General features: G+C 39.4%; 1 protein-coding gene across 3 annotated transcripts in view; it reads right to left on the bottom strand.

The window, feature by feature from the left end:
- The window catches only part of LOC139143761 (uncharacterized), a 49,097-nt gene extending 37,397 nt beyond the window's left edge, over positions 1 to 11,700 (bottom strand). The window contains exon 1 of one of the 3 annotated variants that reach the window (XM_070714307.1): positions 11,153 to 11,700. The gene's annotated coding sequence lies outside the window, so the exon portion shown is untranslated. Of the gene's footprint in view, positions 1 to 6,172; positions 6,341 to 10,362; positions 10,513 to 11,152 lie in introns of those variants that run through there. The other 2 variants (XM_070714308.1, XM_070714309.1) reach the window with 2 other exon arrangements.
- Positions 11,701 to 14,750: the final 3,050 nt, after the last annotated feature.

The following is a 14,750-nucleotide window of genomic DNA, read 5'->3' as shown; positions in this document are numbered from 1 at the left end:
AGTGTAATTACATCAGTCAAAGCAACCCGGAATATTGGAATCATCTTTGACGATACTCATATGTTTCACAAGCACATCCAAACAACCTGTCAGTCAACTTATGGATATCTACGTCGAATCGGAAAACTTGTCAGATATTAATATATGCAGCTACACTGTCCTCAAAACTTGATTATTGTAATTCACTGCTATACGGACTCCCCAGATCCGATATCGGACTGCTTCAACGAGCTCAAAATACGGCAGCCAGAATCGTCATCCGCTCAAGAAGAACTTCGTAGCCTACGTTCGTTGCCAGTTCAGTATAGACTTTACTTTTGCTAACTTACAAAGCTTTCAACGGTCTGACCCCAGTCTACATTAAGGATCCGATCAAGCCATACAAGCCCCGTCGTTCACTACCCTCTAACTCCAAGAACCTGCTGTGTGTACTCAACTACAGACTTAAAACCTATGGTGGACATGCCTTCTCCGTCACTGCATCAAAACTCTGGAATGCACTACCTTCTGATATTCAACAAGCCCAAAGTGTTATCATTTTTAAACAAAAGCTCAAGACGTATTTATTTGCCAAAGCACACGAACACAATGTTAAAACCTAGCGCCTTTTAAAACAACTTGGTTATTGATCTTGGCGCTTTATAAATGTTTTCGATTGACTGATTGATTGACTTATCTGTTTGTTCGTTTCTCTTTGTACCATTACAGAAACCAAATCATGACAGTTGTGACATCGCGATACTTAAATAAGACAGAAATTTCAGGCATCGCGCCCTTCACGTTGATTGCGACGACTACGACCGGTTTAATGTCGGAAACGTTCTCAGGATATCAATTGTAAAATATTTTACGAGCTGGCGAGATGAAACAGCTTAAAACAAAAAGAGCCAAAACGTAGCGGTACTTTACCTTTCTATACACGGCTCTTACGTGGGAGCAGGGATCTGAGGTTGATGATATCGTTGCTGCTACATGCACAGACGATGCCTGTACTTGCAATGCTGCCACTACCGTGGCCGAAAAGGACACTCAAACCTCTTCAGTAATTTCGTCGTTATGTTTGACCACGTGGTTTTACCTGCGCTCTTCAGATAGTAATTTCCTCGGTCTGTTTTGAGCATAACCCGGAAGTACTGGAGTAAACATTTGGCAACAAATTTTGAAAAGTCACAGCTTTTGGAGAATAAATATAGAAGCCTGAACGTGAGTATTATTTAGAATTGTATCGATAAATGAGTATCTTTTTCCTTTCTGGTGTTGAAATCTGATCAGGTGGTATTACTTTTATCTTTTTAAAGGTATATACTGTCACTTGTTCCAATTTAGCCACAGTTATTATGGAAAGAGAGAATCTGACCAATCACAGATTTTAAGCGGATGACCACTTTGCTAAAAACGGCACCCTCACATGGGCATTTTGAATACCAAGGAACGCCCCTCTGACCATATATGGGCATATTTAGATTACAGGTGACTGTATACCTTTAATTCTATGGCCACGATGTACTCTGTGGCGCCGGTTTTAGTGCCTCAGTTATGCTAGTTATCTTTAAAGCTATACAGTCATTTGTACTATCAGAGTTCTGTGTAACGAACATCTTGACAAAGTTTCATCAAATTTAGTGCAGTCGCTCTAGAAATAGAGCTCTTTTTGAAAAAAAAGTCGTTGTTAATGGCATAGTCCCCACGTTTTTAATAAAATGTCCTATATGGAAACTGCGTAACTTTGCTACCTTTCTTATCTTTTCCTCCTAGAGACTTTAGTCTTTTTAAATTTTTCTTTCCGTTTTTCTTACTTTCGGCAATTGCCGGTACTTTTGATCTTGTGTTTGGCTGATTGTTCAAGGCAAGAATTCAAGATCGTCTCATAAGTTGTAACCTCTTTTCATAGTATCCTCGACGCTGGGCGTGTTAATACATGCGTAGAAACAACGACATAAAACCGGAATGTCCAGGTAAAAAGGATGGTGACATCGTCATTGCTGAGAGAGAATGTTATAGGAAGCCGATGGAAAGAATCCATCTCCATTCCAGTTAAAATTTCGTGTTCATCTGTAAATCTGACGATACAACTTCTATTGGCCCGCATAGGTCGCACATTTTGTATCGGTACAAACGTTTTCATTCGGAGACCGAACATTTGTGGAGAGATTAAGGTAGATCGCGCCTCGGGGACAGATATTCGGACTCTCAAACTTTTACAATTCTTTTCTGATCTACTACTTGTGGGGGCTCATTTTAAAGCTCTTGGAGAAATAATAACTTTCACCGCCTTTGTTTTTCGAAAATCGAAAATTTTATTTTTCCTCTATAGAGCTAATACAGGGATGGCAGCCATTTAGAAATTCAAATATCGGTAATCTGGGTTATTTGTTTCTCTAGTACTAAAATTTTCACGGTGACCCCCGAGTTTTATTCTTTATTTTGAAAGCGAACAGTTGAAAGATTCCTTAAGGAAAGTTTGAGCGAAAGTTTAAGTCTTTCACTTTCGAGGTGCTACCTTAAATGTCAAATGCACATCAAACGAAGTCCGAACGAGAGTTTTCAATTCCTCAGTACAATGATTTCAACACCGGGGTGGGGGGTGTGTGGAATTAACGTCATTAGTTGGCTCCAGACCAAGCGTGGTCGAATGACCTCGGATTATTCATGACTATAGACATTGTACATGTTTATCCTGACGGACAAACATCGCTATGAAACGACCGTTCGTGGGTTTTTTGAAAGTATGTTTTGTCGGGTAATGAGATCATCAGCCCCACAAGACACTGAGAGACTGAAGCGAATACAGCGTTCGCAGCATATAAGGCTGTTGTCAGGGACATCCCTGCAACTTGGGATCAGTCTTGGCCTTCGGCCACGAAGAAAGTCTAAGTGATTACAGGTAGTGCCACTGTTTAATGAGAGGAAATGAATGGCAGACGATATAGTTACCTGTCATATTAACTTCAAACTTTATCAGAAGTACCATTACCTTTTTGGGTTAGCACCTTTTGTCATAAGATATGATGAATGCTTTCAATATCAGTTAAAGATTTGATCGATCGAACTGTTTATAGCGCGGCAAAATCAATAAGCAACTTTATTCCAATAGGCGTGGTTTAATCAGTGTTGCCATGGATGGCAGAAGTTTACACTATTGGTCAAGTGCAATCAATCTTTGTTATGACCGTCACAAAAATTACATTTTTCTACGAATTAAGTAAAAATAGACTTTATGGGAACTGCGTAACTTTGCTACCTTTCTTATCTTTTCCTCCTAGAGCCTGTAGTCTTTTTCAAATTTTCTTTCCTTCTTTCGGCAATTGGCGGTACTTTTGATCTCGTTTTTGGCTGTTTGTTCAAGGCAAGAATTCAAGATCGTCCCAGAAGTTGAACCCCTTTTTATAGTATCCTTGACGCTGGGCGTGTTAATATATGCTTAGAAACAACGACATAAAATGTCCCGGTAAAAAGGATGGTGACATCGTCATTCTCAAGAGAGAATGTGATAGGAAGCCGATGGAGAGAATCCATCACCATTCAAGTTACGCAGTTCCCATAAAGTCTATTTTTACTTAATTCGTAGAAAAATGTAACACCTACCCACCCCTGGGGACGGACATGTAGACAACACCCTGTGCTCTCTCGGAACACGACGTCGACGACAGCTCGCACTGTTCTACGCTACGGCATAAGTGTTAGTTTGATCAAAGAGGGTCTGTGGTTTGATAAAATTGGTACTGACTCTATGCAAGACAAGAAACAAAAATAAAGTTCGACCACAGTCACCTGTGTTCTATTCCGCAAACGCAGAGCGGAGTACACCACAGGTGACTGTGGTTTGACGCTTGAAATCCGGCTTGAAATAACACTGGACAATCTCGCTAGATCTCGTAACGAAGGGCGGCGTCTGTAGCGCAGTGCAAACGCTATTTGAAAATACATTTTTACGATTGAAGTTTTTATGGTGTCAAGAGTTTTAATCTCATCCATAGGTAGAAAAAACTGACAACTGACCTGTTTGCATTGAAGTCGGCGCTAGTATGAACTTGACAATCACTTCTTTCAAAGAACATGCATAAATTGCCGATCGCGGGACAGGAAGTTGACCACTTGAGTCAAGTTGAGAACAAGTGAATGCCAGACGCGACGACAAGCGCACAGGTCTCGATCGGGTAGTTTAACTTTTTTACACAGGTTTCGACATTTTAACCATGACCGTGAACTCTGGTAACCAGATTGTAATCGTTGAGACAACAGTATACAGTTAATATGCTAGTTTAGCGTCCGACAAATGGATTAAACCGTGAATTACCCTTCTGTGTTTATTGTGTAAATATCACCCACTGCTGGCACCAAGCAATAGCCGTTTCACTGTGTAATTTCTTTCTTGAAAGTGAATGAATATATCTGAAAAGACCGTGTCTCAAATTTCCGGTAAAAGGCCTGGAAGTGAAGATAGCTTGACAAATGTGAACATAGGACGATCATTTATGCAAAAATCGTCAAGTTGACACTTTGATGGTTCTCTGTGCGAAAACAAAAGCGAATTTCAAAAATCTAAGACACTGTTTTTTGCCTAGTATACCCAGCTCTCGATTGCCGTGAACAGATCACCAAGGTCGACTCGTAGATTTGTACCTACACTTTTTTGAGTAAAAAACCTAAAAAACACGTGTTTTTGAGTAAAGCAACCGTATGCGCACTGTTTTTGAAAAACTAACAAATGTTCTGAACTCTTCGGTGACCGAGCTGATAAAAAAGTACCACATGTCGGGTGCGTGACCTCTTCGCCTATATAATAATGCGGATTGAAAATACGTTTCAGTGAACCTGAGTCGCATCCTTAAATTTAAATATGACACCCAGTGGCCGACGGGGAACAATTAATTTCTTCTTGCGGGTAAACTGGGAACAAAACACACTATGAACTGGCTCACAATCAAATGGTTTGCAGCGATGAAAACAATTTTCTACAAAAGACTTACCCGTGATACGTTTTGTCCTCAATGGTAAGAATGTGAATCATTTTAAAAGAACACCTCGCCCCAGGCTCTTTGCTGCCGTAATATATAAGCGAGACTGTAGGCACTCCTTTTTAGCTCGCGTGTTCACATACGTAGGTCAATGTCGCAGTGATGTCTGTCTGTCTGTCTGTCTGGGCGATATTTAAAGAATGACTAATCGGATCAGAATCAAAACTGATACAATTTAATATAGTATTGTGTGTTTCTTAGGGCTTTGCAGGGTCTGTATTAACGCTTTGCAAATACAGGGGATTCGCCCGAGAAAACTCTGAACGTCCACACGCTTCTGTGTAGGCATAGGGTTTGTTTACATGTCCTTCCCCTGGGAGGGGGTGATGTAGGGGTGTCTTGGTCTCAGCACAGGTTTCTTCTTGCTATTGTGTACTTTAATACGTTTGACTACAATATGTATTTCCAATAAAGATTTACACTGCCAACCTCTGGTGTTTGAGTTTTATGTTAGCACTGGTTTTGTAAATATTTATTTTTCTCCTTCTCTGTGTCATGTATTTGTCCTTTGACAATCTTACGCGAAGTTTTGTCACTGTTATCTGACGCGTTTGATTGCCTAATCCGCTAAAGCAAGCAAGGGTAAGTAAGTTACTAATCTGTGGACGCTGTCACCAGATTATCACAGGATCAACTTTGACAAAGTCAACAACGAAGACACCAGACAGGTATAACCATAGACAGTAGTTTCTCTACTGTCTATGGTATAACCACGGTGCTCCTGTTTGAGGTCCATGGTATAACAGAAGAAAGGGAAGAAACTCTGAAAAGCCCTGGGCTTAATTATGTCGTAATAAAATAAATAAAATTCAGCAAAATTTGTATTGATCGTGTAATGCAGCTATGAGTAAACCCACAGTCTCTTTGCGAGCAGAAAGCTACACGAAGGCATAGCCCCTCAACCACGTGACCTGGCCACAGCAATAGGAGAGAGGGAATGACTGAATAAGTTGACAATTTTTATTGAAACGTCACGCAGAACGACCAGTGGGCTAGTCTATGTCCAAGGTGATCAGTAAACCTAGTGGACACTTTATATTCATTTATTAAGAAACAAACAGAAGGCAAAACAAACTGGAACATTCATCTGTAGAAGAACACGCCGGAAACGAAATGGGGACCTTCCACGAATTAGTGTTATTTGTTCAACACACCTTGGTAACGTATCGGAGGTGTTCAAACTCTTCTTGCCTGGCAAAAATGACGTTGGTCGACATGCCTAACACCGCATCGAATTTAACAGACAAAGGGTGGTGGCATCACATGTAACATGTAAAGAATGCGATATTTTTCATTAGTTACCATCTGCTTCACAAACACATTTTAACTTCATGCCGAGCATTTCCGTGTATGTAAACGGAAGAAAAAGAACGGAAAGGGATTTTAAATTGTCCAGTTTATCAACTGCGTTCTCGCAGTATACGTATCTAACACGATCTTATTAGTCTTTTTTTACAAATTACAAAACAAGACATATTTTAATTACGATGTAAGATTTAGAGTGATATATCATGTACCGTTTGGCTGTGTGCTCGAGCAGGGTTGTCGGTTGGTGATCATGCGACCGTTTCTGCAGATTATATACTTTGGTATTTGGCTTTGAATTTACCCGTATCGATCATGTGAATTTAAATTCAACATTCTGAAGGTCAAAGGTACTAGTTCCGGCTTATGGTCTAACGGACCATATAAGGACACTGACTCCACGGCTTCGAACACCGTTCTGCAGCCCAAAGAACTACGAACCGGGCAGACTCTCTAAACAGTAATATTATAACACACCTCATCCACAGTCTGTGTTCTAATTCGCCAATTAATAGTGACGTGGGATGTGTTCTTTTGTGCTGATCCACGTAAACGACGTCATCAGGCATCATTTAAAGTTTGTTGGAACTGTTGCCTGCCAGGCATCAGTTCCGATAATGATGTGTTAAATGGAACAGCATAGGGTCAAATAACTTCAAAGTACAGCAAGGCGTCAGACAAGGAGGTATCCTTTCAGCGTGTCTCTACAAAATCTTCATCAATGATCTTTTACATGACATCTGCAACCTTAGTATCGTCAGCCATATTGGCCTTACCCAATGCACCTGTCCTACCTTTGCCGATGACACCTCCATCCTAACCAATCACCACAAAGATGCGCAACTGAACCTATAACATATTGACAGTTACACATCTCATGAAAGGCACAGTCTAAATCTGGACATGCGATGTTTTACTCCAATCAATCAATCCATTCTCCGTACTCCATCTCAAGGGAGAAAACATACCAATCAATGCTTCCACAAGTCATCTTGGGATATCAAGAAATAGTAACCACAAATCAGACATCGACACCAACATTAGCCCAGCTAGTAGAACATGTTATTCCCTACTCGGCACTGGCTGCCTTGGTAAGAATGGTTTAGGACCAAAAATTACTATCGCCATGTGGAAAATATATATTCTTCCAAGATTGCCCTACGGACTCGAAGTTGTCAAACTTACGAAATGTGATGTTAACAAAATCGAATTATTACAGAAGACTCTCTTGAAACAAATTTTATCCTTGGCAGACAACGTTGCTGATGAAGCTGTATACTTGCTTTCGGGTCTCCGACCAATCAGTGCTGAACTAGATCTGCGTAAACTTGCTCTACTGGGAAGAATAGTCCAGAACAAAAACTCTCTCGAGAATAAAATTGGTTTAAGACCTCAAAAGTGCCAGCCGGTTCATCAAAATTAAATCAGTACTTTGGAAGTACAGCCTTCCTGATGTCTATCAGCTTTTTCAAGATCCTCCAAAATTACACACATGGAACAGAATTGTAAAGAAGAAAGTTAATACCTATTGGCAGAATCCACTATAAGAAACTGCAAAATTGAAATCTACATTAAAATACATGAACACAGACAATAGAATCAACAATTGTTCCAATCTAATTTGGTCATCTGTGAACAGCAACACCAGAGATGTTCAGCGCTCTACTATTAAAAGCAGACTGATAACTGGCACATACCTTCTTCAAGCAGATAACGCTAAATTTAACCAGCATACAATAAACTCAACTTGCCTGCTCTGCAAGACAGAAGCTGAGACTCGTGAATATTTTATAGGAGAATACATCTATTATAACAGTACAAGAAGGAACTTTATTGACAAAATTAATAGACTGCTCCAAAGAAAGTCCCTATAGTGCTTACATATGAATGATTATTTGAAAAAAATTAATCATACCTGATCCAACCCATCATGTGTTTTTTCTAGAGATTTATCGATACTACAAGATGACTTCTTGAGCCGAAATACAACGGCTGGACCTTCTGAACTGAACTGAACTGAACTGAACTGTGAATTGAACTGATACCTGCTGACGTCAAAAACGGCATTTGAGCATGCGCGAACCGGAATGTAAACAAAGATGTCGTCTACGGCCGATCAAAACGATAGTCGAGATATTTCTAGGTTTATCCTACTTTCTGAAGAAGAACAGAGTGCTCCGGTTTCCAAAACGGACTCGAAATGGACGAAAACGATAATCAAGGGTGTATTTAACGTTTTGCGGAAGTATTGCGATCCTATCGGCAAAACTTTTCTTGCGTGAACCACTCCAACGTATAAGTAAGCTTACGTACGTCAAGTTTTGTGTATGGTACGTTCTTATGCATGACTGCAATGAGGTGTGTTATACAACACATATTGACTGGCCATGAGGGCAACAGCATAACCCCTTGGGCCTGTCTTTAACCCCTCGGCCTTCGGCCTCGGGAAACAGTCTGTTTTTTGAGGGTGACTCACAGCCCCTCGGGGTACAGATGTATGCTGTTGCAGTAATAGCCAGTCAATGTGTGTATAATATTTACCGTTTAGACAGTCTGTCGAGGCAGTCCTATGACCGCTCTTCAAGTTACTGAGCAATGCTGCTTCAGTGTAACTATACTGACCATATTTCTGAGTCTGTCATAAAACTATGTGAATTTGACATAAATATTGATCATCATTTAGGATTCGAGTGCTGAAGGGTACTTTTGTAAGCACACAATATTCACAGAAATATTATTTTTTTGGTCAAGAATATTGGTAATCATAAATTTATCAACAACTAGGCCTGTACTGCAATAAAGTGAATTTGGCATGGAAAGTGACCATCATTCAAAATTCGAGTGCGGTAGGATACTTTTGTAGGTGTACAATAATGACAGAAGTATTTAAATTTTGTCAACAGTATTCATAACTATCAATTTATTGATCCTTTTACACCCTTGATATGACTAATAGCACCTATTGTCCATTTGCATATAAAAGACGCCGTTCAAGTCCTTATGGCGATTTATCAGAGTACATGAATCGATAAAGTAAATTTGAGTGAACATGTATCTGTTTCTAACTAAAGGTAGTATGCACCTCAAAAGTGAAAGACTTAAACTTTTGCTCAAAGTTTCCTAAACGATTGTCTCAGCCATTCTCTTTCAAAATCAAGAATAAAAACCGGGGTCATCGTGCGAATTTTGGCACTAGAGAAACAAATAGGCTTACCCAAGCATTACCAATATTTAAAATTCAAAAATGGTCACCATCCCTGTGTTAAACCAATGGAGAAGAATCGAATTTCGAAAAACTAAGCCGGTAAAAAGTTTTCTTACATCAAGAGCTTTAAAACGAACCCTTCAAGTGGTATATTAGAAAAGAATAATATTGTAAAAGTTAGAGAGTCCAAAAAATCTGTCCCCGAGGCGCGATCTACCTTAAACTGCAGAACGTGAATTGTGATCTTGAATCGTGGCACGTTGTGCTTGAATTAGGCTTACCCTATAGTTTTCACGTCCTACTGAGTGACCCCAACGGGCATTTATGATATTTATTTTCTAATTTTAAGCATTTCTGTGTTACATAACAGGTCAGCATTATACACATTTAGTGTCTGTTTTGAAAACTGGCCCCTTCCCCTTCTAAAATTCACCTTTGCTGCTGAACGACTTTGATATGCACATGTTGGCCATGATCCAACTGTGAATGGCGTTAGTAAAGTTTTAAGCGCCAACATCAGGTATCTAATACCTTTTGAATTCAAGTAAGCATTAGTTGCTCTGTAACTTTGCAAGTACAAGTAAGTTTTTGGAGTATGTCTGTTTGTCTGTCTGTCTCTGTCTGTCACTCTGTCGGTCTGTTTATACCATATAAGCTTACTGATAGGGCTATGATGGTCTGTTACGCATTGAAGGGGTGTCGTCAAGTAGTTAGTCCACTCAACAAGTGTAACTGTTCCTGTTCTGGTCCAATCGTTTCCCTAAAAAAACATCGATTTCAATTTCCATAATACAAAAATCACGGAAAAAATTCAATGAACTAACTCCTGCCTACCTGATCTCTAACAGTTGATTACCACAATATTCCTGATGACCTACTGATAATGTTGAGCCAGAGAGAAAGATTCATAAAGTCTCAACTAACAATCAACGAGCCAACACTGTAACATTTGACCCCAAGATCGGTTGATGCTTCCTTGCATGTTCATTGCATCAAAAAACCAATGGCCTTGGGTACTACAAAAGTGTATCCGGCATTGTTATCTTGAGTCGTGACGCGGTATGCTTGAATTAGGCTTACCCTATAGTTTCCACGTCCTACCAAGTGACCCCAACATGCATTTGTGATATTTAGTTTCTAATTTTTAAGCAGTTCTGTTCTACATAAAAGCATTTTACACTTCAGTGTCTTGCCCCTTGCCGTCCCTTTTAAGATTCACCTTCGCCGCTGAACGGCTTTGATATGCACGCGATGGCCGTGATCCGACTAAATGGCGTTAGTAAATTTTTACGAGCCAACAACAGGTATCTAATACCTTTTGAATTCAAGTAAGCTTTAGTTCGTCTGTAACTTAGCAACTACTAGTCAGTTTATGGAGTCTGCCTATTTGCCTGTCTGTCTCTGCCTCTCTGTCTGTCACTCTGTCTGTCTGTCTGTCTGCTTAGACCATATACAGATTGGGCTATGATGGTTTGTCACGCATTGAAGTCAAGTAGTTAGTCCACACAGTTAACAAGTCTAACTTTCCTTGTTCTGGTCCAATCGTTTCCCTCAAAAAACATCGATTTCAATTTCAATAATACAAAAACCACGGAAAACATTCAATGAACTAACTCCTGCCTACCTGATCTTTAACAGTTGATTACCACAATATTCCCGATGACCAACTGATAATGTTGTGTTTTGCCAAAGATTGCAGACCTCTGCGACTTTGGATCACCGAGCTTGGGAGACAGTGCAGAAGCGTTACCTTAGATGAGCATGACCTCAGCTAACCCAATGATTCACCCACGCAGCTTTTTATTCGACATCACAATGTCAGCAAGTTCACAGTATGTCCACACTGACTTTTGTAAGGCTTTTGATTCAGTTAACCATAGACTGTTATTTTGCAAACAAGAATGTTACTTTTAATCTGGTCAAATTCTACACTTTCTAAAAAAAACCTTTCTTTTCTCAGGAAAAGAAAAAAAAAACGTTCACGTAAGAAAGTTCAGGTTGGGTTACCCTTGGTCTATTCCAGTAACCATGAGCTACTATCAACGTAGCTAATGCATCATGGGTACGATGTTGTGTGGATCAGCTGTGTACATGTTCCGTTCACTACGGTACCCTCCACCACAATGGAGTCTATTGACAGGCGCATGTGAATAGACAGAATCCGGCTATTGACAGGCGCCTGTCCATAGACGAAAAATGGCTAATGACACGCGGGATGTTTTTCGCCACAATTCACCACATTTTAGCGAAATAAACTGCTCTTCTTCCACTTAAATGGAGAACACATTATTTTGCCATGTAAAAATTACAAAATAAGTGCTAACACGTCACAAATTTAACGTTTGAACGCAGTAGCGAAATTCGCTATACGCGGTGCCGTATCAACCTAGCATTAGCCTTGGCCCTGTACAGGTTCTGCACGTGTATTTTGGCCTATAGATCATACTTTCCCTGGTTCACCTCTCAACTGTCACGGCATTCATCACGATTTTCGATGGCAGCGACACTGACAAATGACCACCTTCGACATGGCTCCGTGGCCGGGCTGAGAAATGGCTATTACAGTGGTGAAGAAATTCTAAAACGTCGCAAGATAGCCCAAAATAACAAGGTAAAAATACCAGAAGCACAACAAGTTGCATGTTGTATGTCACGTACAACATTACACCAGTTACACCATACACGGTAAAGTCCACGGCAACTTCGTCCATTTTTCGTGCAAACGGCTGAGTAAAAAATATTCTGAAAAGGTTGAGACAGTTTCTCTCGCTAAAATCACTTAAAGTTTGGCGAAAAAAGTCCCGCGTGTCAATAGCCAACTTTTGGGTATTGACAGGCGCCTGTCAATAGCCAGATTCTGTCTATTGACAGGCGTTGATACGACACCGTACAAGATAAAGTCTATGGGGCCTCGTCCGTATTTTTGTGCAAAAAGAGGCCGTGTAAAATTTTCTAAGAAGCACGGGGCAGTGTGTTTCGCTAAAAAATCCATTAACATTTGGAGCGCGAGTTAAACGTGTCAATATCCAGCTCTTGGTTATTGACAGAGACAGCGATTGGCAGAAGCGATTGACGTGACTTTTTTCTAGAGAATGTTTTTTCTATTCGTGTTCATTTTCACACCCGATGGCTTTCATTTACGATGATTAATCCGCATCTTTACAAAGTAACTTCTGGTCAACTCGAGACAATTTGTCACAGGGCCTGCTGCTAGAAAATTAGACACGATCTTTTCTATTTTGCGGATAAGACGCGAGCAGGCGTCACTGCCAAGCCATTGGCAGTTAGAGCTAGTATTTTACCCCACTCTGGTATTAATTAAAAATATGCATGTATTCAACAGCATCTATCTAGGGAGAGTATATTTTTGAAAAATATTAGCTCTCCCCTGATAACGCACACTAAAGCCCTGAACCTGTATTTTTATATCCAACTTGAAGAATTCAATTGCAGTTACTACTATAACTTCAAAAATTTGCATGTATTCAACAGCAATTCTTTATAAGGTGGGTATATTTTTAGAAAAAAAACCACTGGCACCCATTTATTATTTTGTTTAGAGCCTTAATCTTGTATTTTAATATGCATCTTAAAGTATTAAGTAAAAACAGTGTGACTTCAAAATTGTCTACAAAACTTCAAATATGTCTCTTAATTTACGGGTAGGTTTATGTTTGATAAACAATAGCCTCTCCCCTTTTTTAACTTTATCTGGAGTCCTCTTTCAATGTTTTTCATACCCATTCAGGTACTTAAAAGCAGCGATTACTATGACTTCAAAAATGTCCGTACATCTTCAAATGTCTCCCTTTAAAGACTAGGCATATCTTTATAAAGACACTAGCCCTTTCAATTGTTAATTATGTCTCCATCACTAATCTTGTACTTTTGTATCAAACGTGAAGTACTAAGTATATTTCGCTCAAAAATCACGTTTTTGCAAATATTAATTCTATTTTAACTAATTTGTTAAACCAAGATTAAAATTTTGGTTGGGTTTACCTTTTAGCTTGTCAAGCAAACGTAATTTGCGTGATAAAGAAGTGTTAATTTATGCAAATGTGTGCAAATCACTCGATTTTTTGGCTTATTTTTTCTCCTCATTTCAAAATTTCCAAAGAATTTAACTCCACTACGGCTGAGTCAAATTTTCTGAAATTTTCACATTATGTTCTTTAAATGGTCTATAAAAACAACTATTTTGTATGGCAATGAAGTTCTTACCTTCTGAATAAGATGAATTTGAATTTTGCTAATCATGATTTTGATCACTTTTGTGAGTGCTAGTCTTTCAACCCTTGCCATTTCGGAATGAGGACAGATAATGCAAAATAAAATAGTAGTTTTTTTCTAGATATAATGTTCTTTCAGTTGAAATATTACATTTCAGAAAATAGTGTCAAGTTTTTGACTTAAATTAATTTTCATCATTAACAATAAAATTTAGGTTTTTTACCCACAATACACACCCACTTCATCGTTCGAGTAAACTACTGCCACCATACTAAATTTTAGAGTCTCTGCTTTTTGAAAATATACAGTATGAGGGAGTTTCCTTGTCATCTTTGATGAGAAATACTGCTTTGAAAAAAAACTGTGTTGGCAACATGCAGCTCCACCTTATATAGCGTCAATTAGACTTCAAAAATATCCAGACATCTTCAAAAGCGTCCAAGTATACGGTGGTTGTTGCCAGAGTTGAGTTTAACCCCTATCTTACTGCATTTTTAGCATCGCGACAGGTTTGAGGTCAGGGACATGTTTGAGATTTTAAGATATGTTGCACAAATGACACTCGTGCTGATACAACACTGTAACAGGCGACATTGGGTTGTAGCCTTTCAAAAACCTCTAAATGTTTCATGAACTGAATGACGCCTGAATGCTGGTCACATCGATGAAGGAGCGACATTTAATACATTTCCGTAAGACCACCTGCTGTGTATTTCAGCAAACTGAATGTCATCACTATTAGCATAGGTAGGTACTAGTCCAAACAATGTACCCTTAGCCTTTCAAGCTATGGAATAAAAAGTGAACAATTACTTTCTAACACTTACTTTTTACTTAGTTCGGTTATTGAACCACTCGTTTTTAGGGTGGGGATTTGGCCGAGCGGTTTTGACTATGATGCTTCGCCAGCTACTGTGCCGTACGTTGTGAGTTCGAATTCGACCGAAAATGTACTAATTTTGTGAGTCAATTTCTGTCAAGAGTGTCTC

Source organism: Ptychodera flava, chromosome 11 (genome assembly GCF_041260155.1).
Source record: "Ptychodera flava strain L36383 chromosome 11, AS_Pfla_20210202, whole genome shotgun sequence".
NCBI lineage: Eukaryota > Metazoa > Hemichordata > Enteropneusta > Ptychoderidae > Ptychodera > Ptychodera flava.
Note: the sequence above shows the minus strand (reverse complement) of the source record. Positions and strands in the feature narration are given on the sequence as shown.